General features: G+C 58.5%; 1 protein-coding gene across 1 annotated transcript in view; it reads right to left on the reverse strand.

Annotated features, from left to right (window-relative positions):
- JPH3 (junctophilin 3) overlaps window positions 1–14624 on the reverse strand; it is a 94148-nt gene that overhangs the window by 31662 nt on the left and 47862 nt on the right. The window lies entirely within an intron of this gene.

The following is a 14624-nucleotide window of genomic DNA, read 5'->3' on the forward strand; positions in this document are numbered from 1 at the left end:
GAGTGCACAGGGAGGTGGGGTGGGCAGAGGCATCTGCCTCGTGGGGAGGGGCGGGGGTGGTAGGAAAGATACTGGGTTTAAAACCTGTCACTGCTGCCCTGACAGGTGGTTTGAGTGTCATCGCATGCACCCAAGGTCCCGGGCTTGAGCCCCGGTCAGGGCTCGCTCATACAGGAGGCCACAGATAGGATTCTTTCACATCAGTCTCTCTCTCCTCTTTCTTTCTCTCCTTTCCTCTCTCCCTAAAAATCAATTTTTAAAAAGCCTCCCACTGTCTGCCTATTGTGGCTGGATATTTTCTTTTAAAAAACATGCAAAAGCAATATGGGTTCTTTAAAAAAATTTTTAAATAAAAAGTGTGGAGAATGAATGCAAATTTCCCCTTTCAACCCTTTCCTCATCTATCCAAGACCCCACAGGTAACAATCGTTAATTCTAGTGGCTTCTCTTTCAGCTATTTTTCTATATATTATAGGCATACACATCTTATTTTTTTTTTATTATTGATTTTAGAGAGGGAGTAGAGGGAAGAGAGAGAAACATTGGTTGGTTGTCTCCCATACATGCCCTGACTAGGAATCGAACCCACAACCTAGGTATGTGCCCTGACCAGGAATCAAACCTTAGACTTTCTGATGCACAGGAAGACGCTCCAACCAACTGAGCCACTCTGTCCAGGGCTTACACATCTTATTTTTTTTTTAAATAAATGGTCGTACTCTACATATTTTTTCCTATGACTTGCTTTTGCCGTTAATATGTCATGGACATCTCTTGCTTATGAGTTCGCCAAGGTATTTCTTATTGTTCTTAATGCCTATATGATATCGCATTAAAATCTCGACACAAGTGTTAGCACACCACACTCTTCTGTGTCCTGCCTTTTCTGTGTGTGTTTTTTTTCCAACCTAACACTGTATCTTGGAGGGTGTTCCACATCAGCAAACAAAGAGCTTTCTTGTTCTTTTCAATGGGTTTTGTGCTGAAATACGTTGGGTCTGCCCCTATGGAGGGACCTGTAGGCTGTTTTACACTTTCTGCTTTCACAAATCATGGCCCAGTGATACCCTTGGTGCATTCGATATTTCACATATAAATCTACCTTCAGGGTATTTCCAGAAGAGCAGTTGCTGAATCAACGATGCAGTTCAAATGTTCCTATAGTCTAGACTTTACTGATAGAGATGAACAATTTGCTATCCGGAGAGGTTACATCAGTTCACAGAAGCAGCACAGAGAGCCATTTCCCCACATCCTCTCCAATTCAGTGGGTCATCACGGTTTATCTTTCCCGAGCTTACAGGCGAAACATCGTATTATCTCTTTGTGGTTTTCATTTGCACTTTGGGCATTAGGAGTGGGGGTGGCTTTGTTTCCTTGATGATTTGTAAGAATGTTCATTGAAAAGCTCTATGAGGCTGCCACTGCCACACCCCCACTTCACAGGTGAGAAAACTGAGGCCTCAGGAGACGAAGCCCTGCGGCTGGTGTGTTCACCATCCCCAGCCGGAAGCCCAGCTGCGATCTGAGCCAGGCCAGCCCGAAGAGATCACCCAGGTAGGCCCTGGGCCAGCTTGTTTTGGGGGTCGGGGTGGCAGTGCGGTGGAGAGGGGCTCATCCTGGTTGCCATGGCAACCCAGAAGCTCCTGCTCATTAGAAATGGGAGTCTCCTAAAGAGTTGACTTCCCAACACCCTTTCTCCCTCCGCTTGCCTCCTCTCCCCTCCGGGATGCAGTCTATGTTTAGACCAAGCACCCCCTCTTCTCCTCCCTCACCCCACACCCCAAACCCCCGCACACCAGGAATAGCAGGCGAGCAGCCCCCCACAATTAGCCTACATACCCACTGAACAAGCGGAAAGACAACTCATTAGGTGCTGCGTGTCCACCCAGCTCAGGCTGGTGCATTGGGCACGCCGGCCTGTGACTGTCCCTGGGCCTGGCCTGGACAGGGTCGGGGGGTGGGGGAGGGCCCAGAACAGACAGGATGGGTCATGGCGCCAGGGCAGGGGCAGATCCTGAACGCAGGACGAGCCAAATCAAATCTGGGTACTGTCCTTCTTGGGCGCACAAAGGCTGGGCTGGGGACATACTTACAACCAGTCAGGGACGCTCACTTCCACGTTCTCCTTAGTTTGCCTGCTCAATGCTCTTCCTGAAACATGATCTTGGAAGTAACTTAGTTACAATCAGTTTGAAAAGGAACCAGTCTGTCCATGATGTCTGGGCTGGGCCAGGGCCGCTGGATTCCCCTTCAGGGACCTGCCACCCCATGCCCAGCAGACAGGCCACCAGAGCATGCTGGTGTCTGGAGGGGGTGAAACGAGGGGCCCACCAGATGTGCTGTGTCCCCGTCAGCTCGGGGTGGGCCGTGCTCTGGGCCCCGACTCTCCAGGCCCCCACGTCCCCACCAGGGCAGAGGGCCATGGTGGAACGTGGATCGGCCAGCATCTCGGGATGATGCAGCGGAGGCCTGCCCCAGGGGGAGCGCGGACGAACTATCTGTGGGAGCAGAGGCTCCAGGCTCCAGCTCCTGTCCCAGGGGACATCACGTACACAGCAGTTTCATAGCTGCAGTGACACGGAATGCCAAGATGCCAGCACCAGGCATTAAACCCCAAGTGCAGGCCCTTCTGGGGGTAAAACCTGAGAGACAGCACTGCCCACACAACTTGCTCGCCCACCGCTGCCACCCTCTGCCTCCTGACTCAGGGAGAGCCCCTCCATCCCTGACCTAATTCCACTTCCTCTGGGAAGTCCTGTCTCCACCTCTCCCCACCCTCCTGAGAGCCTGGGGACTGAGACCCAGTGTGTGCTCTTGCATTAGCATGGCAGCCCCATGCACCAAGACCAGTGGCAGCTGCAGGGTGGGCCCCCTAAGGCCTTTGCTGAGCTGAGGAACCCATATATTAGTGTGATTCTCCAGAATCATCTGTCTCCTTCCCACCAGCTCCCTCAACGGGGCTGACGGTCCCACTGGCGAGTCTGGTGCAAGTGGGTGCTCAGGAGGTGTCTGCGGAGTGACTGGATGGAAAGGAGGCCAGAGCAGCATGAGCAAAGGCACAGAAGGAGGACGACAGGAGGCTGACAGAGGCCGGGGCCGCGGGGTGCGCAGACCCTCACCTGTGGCCCAGCCACATGCATCCGGAAACTGGCACAGTGCTGTTCACACAGCAAAATCAACAAGCCTTTGGGCTAGGACAATGAAATAAGGCCAGGCCGGAGGGGCCGTGAGAGCTAGCAGGAGGGTTAGTCAGGGGCACGCTCCGTGCTCCATCCCAGCCTGGCGAGCCGCCCCTGACTCAGCCGCCCCTGACTCAGCGAAGATTAAGGCTGGCTTCTCCCAGGATGTCAGTTACAGGATAAATGGAGGAAAGGCCATTAACAAGAGGAGCAATCTTTGCAGCAGATCCCCCCAGGCCTCCATCCCTGCTGCTGGGTACCCATGGGGGGCGCAGTCACCCCCACCCCAGGTCACTTCAGTCCCTTCCTTACACCGTCATCCTCTGTGCTCCTGTGGAGTGTGCAAGCCTGGCCTGGTGCTGACCCACTGCTGAGAGTGCCTACCTCTGTGCGTGGGAGGGGCTGAGAGGCTCTGGGCAGTGAAAGCAGCAACTCCTACAGCCTCCTGGACACAGCCTCACGCAGGCTGGCCCGAGCAGCCCCTCCCCGCCCCCCGCCTTGCCGGGGGCAACCAGGTGCAGTCCTAGGGCAGGCGGAGGCGTGGCACACCTGCGGACAACCAGCCTGGGCTTGGGTGCAGCTGGACACCTACTGTGTGATGTGGGCATCTTCCTCAAGCCTCTCTCAGCCTTTTAATGTAAAATGGGGATGGGGCCCAGAGAGTCAGCACATGCAGGCCTCCCACAGGGCCAGGCACCAGGGATGTGCCTGTGAGTGTGCCAGGCACCAGGGATGCGCCCTGTGAGTGTGCCAGGCACCAGGGATGCGCCTGTGAGTGTTCCAGGCACCAGGGATGCGCCTGTGAATGTTCCAGGCACCAGGGATGCGCCCTGTGAGTGTGCCAGGCACCAGGGATGTGCCCTGTGAGTGTGCCAGGCACCAGGGATACGCCTGTGAGCGTGCCAGGCACCAGGGATGTGCCCTGTGAGTGTGCCAGGCACCAGGGATGCGCCTGTGAGTGTGCCAGGCACCAGGGATGTGCCCTGTGAGTGTGCCAGGCACCAGGGATACGCCTGTGAGTGTGCCAGGCACCAGGGATGTGCCCTGTGAGTGTGCCAGGCACCAGGGATGCGCCTGTGAGTGTGCCAGGCACCAGGGATGCGCCCTGTGAGTGTGCCAGGCACCAGGGATGCGCCCTGTGAGTGTGCCAGGCACCAGGGATGTGCCCTGTGAGTGTGCCAGGCACCAGGGATGCGCCCCGTGAGTGTGCCAGGCACCAGGGATGCGCCCCGTGAGTGTGCCAGGCACCAGGGATGCGCCTGTGAGTGTGCCAGGCACCAGGGATGCGCCTGTGAGTGTGCCAGGCACCAGGGATGTGCCCTGTGAATGTTAGCTGCTGCTGCTGCTACTATTCTTGCTGCAACCAATGTTCTTCCTTCCTCTGCCCAGACCGGCTTGGCTTCCCCCTCCCCTCGGGGCCGGCAGCTCACACCTATCATGCCACTCATTCCACTCGGAAGGGCAATCACTGGGAGCCAGACCTGGAGCGGGACCAGGGAGAAAGGACGGAGCTTTTCCTGCAGACTGAGGACCCCCAATGCCCTTCCCTTGCCACGCAGCATCCGCTGGAGCACCTGGTGCTAGGATCACCCCGCTTCACAGAAGACGACACTGAGGCACCGCAATCTGCCCCAGGTGATAGGCTAGGGGCCACGGGGTGACGGGATCTACAGCACCATTCTGGGCGCAAGCTTTAACCTACAGGCAACCAAGTCTCTCCTTCATTTAGCCCTAAGTCAGGGTGGAGGAGATGAGACACCAGGTTTGGGCTTTCAGCCCCAGCCAGCAGGTGGGCATGGAGATCCCAAATCCCTCGCCCACTGACGGGCATGACCAGGTTTCCTGCAGGCGGGGAAGGGGACCAGGGGCTGTCAGCCCCCCCCTCCCCCCCCCGCCCCGCCTCAGCTAGCCGCTTCCTGCACGCACTGCTGTGGATACCACCACCCCTGTGAGGGCCCAGGGCAGATGCTAAAGACGACAGACGTCCCTGGTCCCACTTGGCATGAGAGGGGACGTCAGCAGCACCTCAAGCCTCCCGTGTCCATCGAGAAGCTGGGAAAGACTGCCTCCCTAATTTTCAGTTCTCCGAAGACGGAGCTGCCTGAGCTTAACCTCACGGGACCTCGAGAGGCTTAATGAGATGTTTGCAGAGTGTCTGGCGCTCCCTGGGGAGCAGAGTCGGGCCTGTGCAAGGTGCCAGCTGGAGGAGCCCTGCCCGGCGTGTCAGCAAGGAGGGGAGTGGCCCGTTCCCCAGTGGAAGGGGGGGGGTGGCCCTTGAGTCCAGCTCTTCGGTCTGTAATGTCAAGAGCACCAGGGGCTCAGCAGCCACCATGAAAGGACCCATTTAGAGACTGACCATCGTTCAACCAGCCAACATGCGGGCCCTACTCCATCAGGGAGGGAGGGGGCAGGAGCATTGCCAGGCCTACGCCAGCTCCTCTGACTGCCCCCGGCACACAGCAGGGTAGGTGTTCCCCCATCTACAGGAGAGAAAACAGCGGTTTGCTCTGATGGACAGTTGGTGGGACGGCCATGCTCTGTGCTGGGTGCGCTCTCCCCCCGACCAGGCATGACACACCTCGAGCTGTTATCGTCTCTGACAGAGAGGAACTAGGGCTCAGCTGTGCTCACCGACTCTCCCACCACGTCCCGCCAGCAGGTGGGATCTGAAAAGGCCCAGAAGACTGTTTCTGGAGAGGTTAAGTCTGCAACCAGGCCAGGCCTATGTGGAGCCCCAATCCAGGACAGCTACACACAAGAGATGGCAACCGACCCATCCAGGAACAGCACTGAGTGCCAGAGGGTTGCCTTAAGGATACTGGACCATCCTGGACTAGCCTCATGGGCCTTACTGCCATCACAGTGCCCTTCCATGAGGCGGGCAGAGAGATTTCAGACAGGAGGAGCGGCCGTGTGACCACAGAGGCAGAGTGGGAGTGATGCGGCCACAAGCCAGGGGACACCTGGAGCCCCAGGAACTAGAAGAGGCAGGAGGGATCCCCCTAGAGCAGCGGTTCTCAACCTGTGGGTCGCGACCCCTTTGGGGGTCAAACGACCCTTTCACAGGGGTCGCCTAAGACCATCAGAAAACACATATATAATTACATATTGTTTTTGTGATTAATCACTATGCTTTAATTATGTTCAATTTGTAACAATGAAATTGGGGGTCACCATTGTATTAAAGGGTCGCGGCATTAGGAAGGTTGAGAACCACTGCCCTAGAGCCTCCGGAGGGAGCACGGCCCTGTCCACACCTGCGTCTCGGACTCCTGGCCTCCAGAGCCGCGAGGATGAGTGCCTGTTGCTAAGCCCAGCCTGTGTGTTTTGCTGTAGTGGCCTGAGCGGATCAGCACACTCACACAGCTGTCCAGGGAGCACACAGCGCCTGGGTTCAATCCCGGTTCACCTCAGTTTCCCCACCTACAGAATGGGAATAACAATACTGCCCACCTCAAGGGGTGACTGTGACAGGTAAATGAGGGTTACCATGGGGCACACTTATATTAAAAATCATTCCTTGTTTACCTGAAATTCAAATATCACTAAGCATCCTGGTCTGCAGGTGCTAACTCTGTGGACTAACGTGCAGCACCAGGAAGCACACAGTCAGGCCGCAGGACAGCGGGCTGCCTGCGTCAGGGCTCAGTGATGAGATCCGATATCAAAACTGAGAACAGGGTCATGATGATCAAAGTTCCAACAGGGGACAGAACATTCTGGAGAGCAGACAAGGTGCTTTGTCAAATGGCCTCATCAAAGGTGGGAGACGGGGATCTGGTCTGCCAGGTGCAAGCTGGGCTCAGCGGGGATGTGAGGCAGGCAGCGAGGAAGGCGGCAGTTTTAGAGGTCAGCCAAGATGAAGTAAAACAGCAGGTGCGGGCAGCCACCAGCTCAGGTGTCCGGGCTTGGCGCCCCGAGTGCTCACCCTGAGAAGCAGGTCCCGCCACCATGCAGTGAGCTCACTGCAGAGACACCGGAAGAGGACGCCACCAGCACGTCCTTCTCCACGTCAGTGGGAAGAGCTTGGGGCTGGGAGCAAGGGGGCTGACTAGCCCTCTGGTCTATCCATGGACAGCTCCCCCACGCAAGATGCTAGGAGTTTTGTGCACTGGAGGTTTGGGGGGACAGATGGGCCAGCTGGGCGGGGGCAAGGCTGCCCCTGGAGTTGCAGCAGTGACCTGAGAGCTGGGTGTGACTCCAGCTCTGCCACCTACTAGCTGGGACCCAGGACAAGTCACATGGCCCCTGGGGCCTCAGTTTCCCCATCTCTCCCAGGCCTTGTAAGGGCATGTGGCCAGCACTTAAGGGTTACTGACGCTGGTGTTCCCTCCCACCCTGCCACTAGCCTCCACTGAAGTCATTGTCAGTCATGGTAGTCGGCCCACTAGGCGGTCCTACAGGGCACAGTCCTGCCCAGCTGCTGAGGCCAGGGTGCTGCACTGGCATCTCTGAGCCACTGGCTCTGGGTGAGCAGTTTCTGCCCCCATCCAGGCCTCCAGGAAGGATCCCTTGGTTCAATCTTTACTGTTCCTTCCGGTGGCAACACCAAGCCAGACAGACACCTGGGGACAGAGGTGAAGGAGACAGCCCCTCCACACACCAGCTCATGGCCTTTGCCTCCACTCTCTCATCTGACGACAACTGGATGGCAGGTCAAGCACAACTGAGATGATTATAAACAGGCACTGGGGCCAAAGAGCAAGGATGGGGTAGGGGTGGGGGGTGCCCCTGAGCAGAGCCCTGGGTGGGAGAGGCTGGCGAGCAGGCGTGTGGACGGGCCACAGTCTGCGTGGAGCTGTGTGGCACCTGGTGGGCAAGGGCCACTGCACTGCTGTTCCTACTGCCGTCACTAAGCCGGGCCTTGACCCTGAGAGCGGCCGAGGGGTGGGGGAGGGGTGTTAAGCAACAGAAACTGCCCGGGTAAAAGCCAGGGGTCTGCTTATCTTCGGGAAGTTTAAATTCGTATAAAAATGTTTAATTGTGTTGGGAAATATACGACTTGAGTGAAAGAGCAGAGCTGGAGGAAAGAAGCAATACTGTCGGCCAAGACGTGCTCTGAGTGAGCTCCTAGGGCAGGGGTGGGCAAACTTTTTGACTCGAGGGCCACAGTGGGTTCTTAAACTGGACCGGAGGGCCGGAACAAAAGCATGGATGGAGTGTTTGTGTGAACTAATATAAATTCAAAGTAAACATCATTACATAAAAGGGTACGGTCTTTTTTTTTTTTTTAGTTTTATTCATTTCAAACGGGCCGGCCCGCGGGCCGTAGTTTGCCCACGGCTGGGCGAGGGGATGCTGGCAGGTGGGGGCGGCTCCAGACTGCTCAGCCGGAGGCAGCAGAGTAGTGCCCGACCCCTCTCTCGTCTCGGATGAACGGCACTGATCTTGGGGGTCCCCTCACCAGCCTCCCAGGATGCCCGCGATGCTGCCGCCAGCTTCCCTGGCGTGAGGGACCTGGTGGCAGGGCCTCACCTCCTGGCTTTACCGGAACCTCTCCCCTCGCCCTCAACTCCCTGCTGCTGTTGTCCGCGTTCACCCGTGTTTCTGGCGATGAAATCATGCAAACTGTGTGATGTTCGAATTGTTCCCTCGCGTATCGATCGTGTTGGAGCCAACTTGCGTTTTCAAAACAAACGCTGCAGCCTGACTGTACATCTACCGCCTCCGGGAAGCTAACCTCGAAGCGGCCCTACCACCAAATACAGGCGGAGGGCAAACCGCCCGCCTGCCAGCTCAGGCCAGCACTGCATGGCCTGTGAGGGATCGAAACAGCCGGGGCCTGGCGGGTGCTGGTGAGTATGGGCTGTGAGGTTGGTGGTGCCAGACCCTGGGACCCTGAAAGTTGCTGGGAAAGGCCTGTGCTCTTTCCTGCAGGCAACAGGGGCGGGGTGGGGGTTGGAGGGGGCTGAAGGGTTTTAAGCAGAGAAGGGCCTTCTCAGGTCATGGGGCTGCTCCGTGGAGAGAGGGAGGCAAAAAGGAGGCCGTGGGACCCTCGGGTGGAGGTGGTGAGGGAATGACTAACAGCTGTATTTAAAGGGTAAATGGAAAAGCCAACCCCAGAGATGGGCCCTCATCCCAAATTGCCGGTAGGGCCTGGCCCACATGAGGCTCTGACCGAGACTGACCGTGGAGGGGCCAGGCTCACTCACCGCCCCCCCCCTCCCCGTCCCCTCTCCTGACCCCACAGGACCTCACTCCCAAAGCAAGCACCCCAGAAGGGGAGCCAGGACAGCGGGAACAGCACAGAAGTAACCTGGCATCGGCAGAGCAGGCGCACCAGTGCTGCCAGGATGGTTTTCAATACACAAAACGCGTGGCGCTACGGGAAACCGTCAATTTTGAAATGTTATCTACCAATCGCATTTGTGAGTCACATTCCGCTCTGCCGCTGGAGAACACAGGAAACAAGCGCGCTGTCCGCCTGGGGACACCGAGGGGCGGTGCTGGGCGACCCGCCTCCCGAGGACAATGCCAGAGGCCAGCACTGGCGGCAGGCTCAGCCCTGATACTGCCACCGGGTGGGCGGGCCTTCCTAGCTGCAGGGGAGGCTAACTTTCACCTGCAGGTGAGCGCAGGTGCAGCCGTGACCTTTCCCCACCTGAGCCTGTGGGGCCCTTGGCACTGCCCAGGTTCCCAGGGTTTCTGAGCAACGCGAGGAGGATGGGACTTGACGCCCTCCCCACCTCCGGGGCCATGGGAAGGCCTCTCCTCCAAGCAGAGAGGGGTGGTCCAGAGGGGAGAGGCGGGCCCAGTGGCGCCTCCCCAGGACGGCTCCCCACCCTTAAGGCTCTTCATAGAAGGAGGGGCAACTCCTGGTACCCAGGCAGTGGCAACCACGTGAGGGGGACAGCACCTGCCTGGGGAGGGTCCAGAGGTCCCCAAAGAAGTGGTGCCTGGGCCACAGGTAAATGGCGGCAGGGGGGGGGGGGGGGGGGTGTCAGAGAGCAACCTGCGAGGGGGGGGGGGTGTGCCAGGGGGAGGAGGGCCAGGGTGAGGCTGGGCAGTCCGAAGAAAAGCTCCCACACCGCAGTCACCACCAGGGCCCTGGGACCCTCCTCCTGGCGTGGGGAAGCCTGGAGGCTCTAAGCTGGGAGCCCGTGAGAGCGGCCCTTTGGGAGCCGGATTCTGGCTGCAGGAGGAGAGTGGGTGGGGACAGAGGGAAGAGAAGCAGGAGGGCTGCTGCCTGCTGCAGGCAGGACGAGGATGGGACCCAGGGGAGGGAGGAAGGACCTGGGGGCCGCGCTGGAGGCGGAGTCCCAGGGACCCAGCAGGGCTTGGTCAGGGATTAGCAGGGGCTGCAGGAGGCAGGGGTCCAGGAGATGTCCGGCTCTCTGCTGCCCCCGTTGGGTGGGTGGTGGTGCCTTCTCCTCAGATGGGAAACCTAGATTTAATAGAAGCCGGTACAAAATGCCATCCCCACGAGGATGGCCACTATAAAAAAAAACACCAAACCCCAAAAACTGGGAATAACAAATGTTGGCAAAAAGGTGGAGAAATAGAACCCTGGCGCACCGTCGGGGGGGAATGTAAAGTGATGCAGTCGCTGTGGAACACAGGCTAGCAAGTCTTCAAGAAACTGAACCTGGAACCATAGGACCCAGCCACCCCGCCGCTGGGCGCCCGGCACAAGAACTGAGCCTCCAAGAGAGAAGTGTCTGACCCCGTGTGGAGCAGCGTTATTCACAGTAACGAAACCTGGGCGCGACCCGGTCTCCATCACCAGGTGAACAGGTAGAAAGACAAGCTGTGTTCACACTCACCATGGAGTCATACTCAGCCTTAAGAAGGGTGGGGTTCTGGCACAGGCTACGCATGGGGGGGGGGGGTCCTGAGGACATTATGCTGAGTGAGATGAGCCAGTCACAAAAGACAAACACTGTATGACCGCACTCCCTGAGGCCCGAGAGGAGTCACATGCACGGACAGAACGCGAACAGCAGTTGCTAGGGGTGGCAGAGGAGGGAATGGAGAATTTGTTCAATGGGGACAGTTTCTGTTGGGGAAGATGAGCGTTTTGAAGGCGGATGGTGGTGATGGTTGTACATTATGAATGCATTTAATACCACTGAACCATACACTTAGAAATTGCTAAATGATACAATCCTATCTAATAAAAGAGAAACATGGTAATTGGCGTACGACCGCTACCCTTCCCATTGGCTAATCAGGGCAATATGCAAATTAACTGCCAGCCAAGATGGCGGCCGGCAGTCAGGCAGCTTGAAACTAACATGAGGCTTGCTTGCTTCAGTGACGGAGGACTCCAACGTTCCTCGCCTGCCGCTGCAGGCCTCTGAGCTGCAACTCTAAGCAACTATGTAACAAATATAGAAGCTAAACAAAACCCCAGAAACCTACTTTAGTCCGCCGGGCTTCAGCCAGCAGGATTGCAACATTGTAAGCAAAGGCCAGAAACCTACTTTCAGCAGCGGAGGCCTAAGAGCTGGAGCCAAGCCTCAAAGCTAAAGCTGGCCCAGAATAAAAAGAAAAGAAAAAAGAAAAAAAGGAGCAGTTGGGAGCGTCAGTCACCCCCAGCCTGAAAACAGCCCTCAGCCCCTCACTCAGACTGGCCAGGCACCCCAGTGGGGACCCCCACCCTGAAGGATGTGTGACCAGCTGCAAACAGCCATCATCCCCTCACCCAGGCTGGCCAGGCACCCCAGTGGAGACCCCCACCCTGATCCAGGACACCCTTCAGGGCAAACCAGCCGGCCCCCACCCATGCACCAGGCCTCTAACCTATATAGTAAAAGGGTAATATGCCTCCCAGCACGGGGATCAGCGGAGCCACGAGGCCTCCTGGCACCGGCATCAGCATGACAGGGGGCAGCGCCCAAACCCCCTGATCGCCCTGCGGCTCTGTGTGTGACAGGGGCGGGGCCACAACCTCCCTATCCACCCTGCTCTGTTCGTGACAGGGGAAGGCGCCCCAACCCCCTGATCAACCCTGCTCTGTGCCTGATAGGGGGGAGCTCCCCAACGCCCTGATCACCCTGCAGCTCTGTGTGTGACAGGGTGCGGCGCCCCAACCCCCTCCTCCCCCCACGGGCCCTGCTCTGTGTGTGATGGGGTAGAGCCATAACCTCCCCATCGGCCCTGCCCTGAGTATGACAGTGGCGGCGCCCCAACCCCCTGATCAGCCCTGCTCTGTGGGTGATAGAGGGCGGCGCCCCAACCCCCTGATGGGCCCTGCTCTGTGCATGACAGGGTACAGAGCCCCAACCCCCCTGATGGGCCCTGCTCTGTGAGTGACAGGGGGAAGTGCCCCAACCCCCTGATTGGCCCTGCTCTGTGCGTGACAGGGGTTGGCGCCGCAACCTCCCCATCGACCCTGCCTTGAGTGTGACAGGGGACGGTGCCCCAACCCCCCAATCAGCCCTACCCTGAGCGTGACTGAGGGTGGCATCACAACCTCCCGATCGCCCTGCTCTGTGCATGACAGGGGGCGGCGCCCCAACTCCCCAATCGGCCCTGCTCTGAGCCCAACCAGGGGCTGCACCTAGGGAATGGGCCTGCCCTCTGCCACCCGGGAGCAGGCCTAAGCCAGCAGGTCGTTATCTCCCGAGGGGTCCGAGACTGCGAGAGGGCACAGGCTGGGCTGAGGGACCCCCCTCCCCCCTGAGTGCACAAATTTTTGTGCACCGGGCCTCTAGTTTATATTATATGCCTTTTATCCTAACTTTAAAAACTGTAACCAAAAATGCCATGGCCACCCAGGGCCAAGGAGGGTGAGCAGCGTGCTCTAGAGAAATTCAGCTCAGGCCCCTCTGCAGGGACAGCGAGACACTGACCCCCGTGTGGCTCTCGGTGACCCCCTTCTATGTGCCCACAACAGGCACTGACCCAGACCTGGCCTCAGAACCCTTCTCAACCCAGAGCCCGAGGCAGACGACCCATCGGAGACGGCGGCAGCCATTCCCCTCAAACTGCTCCACATCCAGACTAAACCAGAACCAGGCCTTGGCTGTGGTGTTCCCGCCCAGCACCTCGGCCAGCGCCAGTGATAACCAACAACCAATAGCCGAGGTCCCAGCGACTGTGGAGCCCTGGGTCATCACCCCCAGTTCAGACACTTCACGTAATCGCTCACACCTCCTGCTGGGTGAATAACTAAGAGGGAGCCTCAGTCAGAAAGGGGGGGCCGCGCCTGCGGGGGTGGGGGTGGGGCAGACCGCAGTGCTCCCGCAGGAAGCCCAGACTGCACGCCACCGCCCATGACCGTGGTGAGGCTCAGACCCTCATATAACCCCGCACCAGGGCCCACGCAGGCAGCCTGGAGAAGGGAGATGGTCAGGAAGTGAAGCTGGCTTGTCCGGCTGCCTCCACAGTGAGAGCATGGCCCTGCACCCCACCTCCCGGCCTGCCCATGCCCACACATGGGGCATCTGGAAGCCCCCCTTTTCCTTCACTGTCCTCCCTTGCCAGTTGTCCCCTAGGTCTGTGTCAGATGCACAGGAAGAGAGAGGGGGATAGGAAGAGGTGGGGACAGAGAGACCAAGACAGAGATATAAACAGAGGCAGAGACAAAGAGAGATGGAGTCAGAGGCAGAGACAGACACAGAGGGGGCATCTGGTCCCAAAGCTCCCGAGTGTCCCCGGAAGACGGAGCACCGAGTTCTCCACCTGGATGTGCTGCGTCTGGGCTTCAAACCCCGCCTGGCTGCGGCGTGGCTGTGGCCTCAGGAAGTGACTTTCACGCCTAATTCTCGTTTCCTCTTCTTACAGGGGCACCAGCTGCACAGAGTCAGGCCCACCTCACAAGACCTCACTCAATTCCCTCCCAAATGCCCCATCTCCGAAGAGTGGCTCTGAGGATCAGGGCTTCACCTTTGAACTGGGGTCACCACTCAGCTCATAGCAAGTGGTGCACTAGGAAGGAGGTCAGACTGACAAGACCCCAAGCACAGTGGCTGAAGGCCTAATACCTGCGGCCACACGGATGAACCGAGGACGCGATGCTGGGGAAAGCCGCAGACGCCGAAGGTCAGACACGGGGTGACTGCACTCCTGGGAAAGGTCCAGCCGAAAAGCAGAGGCTCCCAGGGCCGGGTGGGACTCACGCTCAGTGAGTACAGGTCTCTGTTGGGGGTGGGGTCTCGAGCAGTGACCCCACCCTCGGCAGCCCCACTCGGGACAACTCTGCAGAGGCTGGACGGGAGGTGGTCAGGGGACCCGTCGTGGGGCGGAGGTGGAGGGGCAGGGTGGCATGGCGGCGGAGCCGCAGGCGGCATTCCTGGGTGTGCACTTGGTGGCAGGTGTGTGTGCCCGTCCCGCACCTCCCTTCACCCAGGTCCTCCTTTGAGGCTGGAAGTGCGGGCCTGGGACAGCCACACTGTCCTCTGTGCGGGGCTGGGACACTGGCTGGTGCTGTGCGAATCGACCGTTAAATATTTTGAATGTCACCCCTGGGGACAGTGTGATTCTTAGGGAAAACAGGAC

The sequence above is a fragment of the Myotis myotis genome, unplaced genomic scaffold (genome assembly GCF_014108235.1).
Source record: "Myotis myotis isolate mMyoMyo1 unplaced genomic scaffold, mMyoMyo1.p scaffold_m19_p_19, whole genome shotgun sequence".
Classification (NCBI taxonomy): domain Eukaryota; kingdom Metazoa; phylum Chordata; class Mammalia; order Chiroptera; family Vespertilionidae; genus Myotis; species Myotis myotis.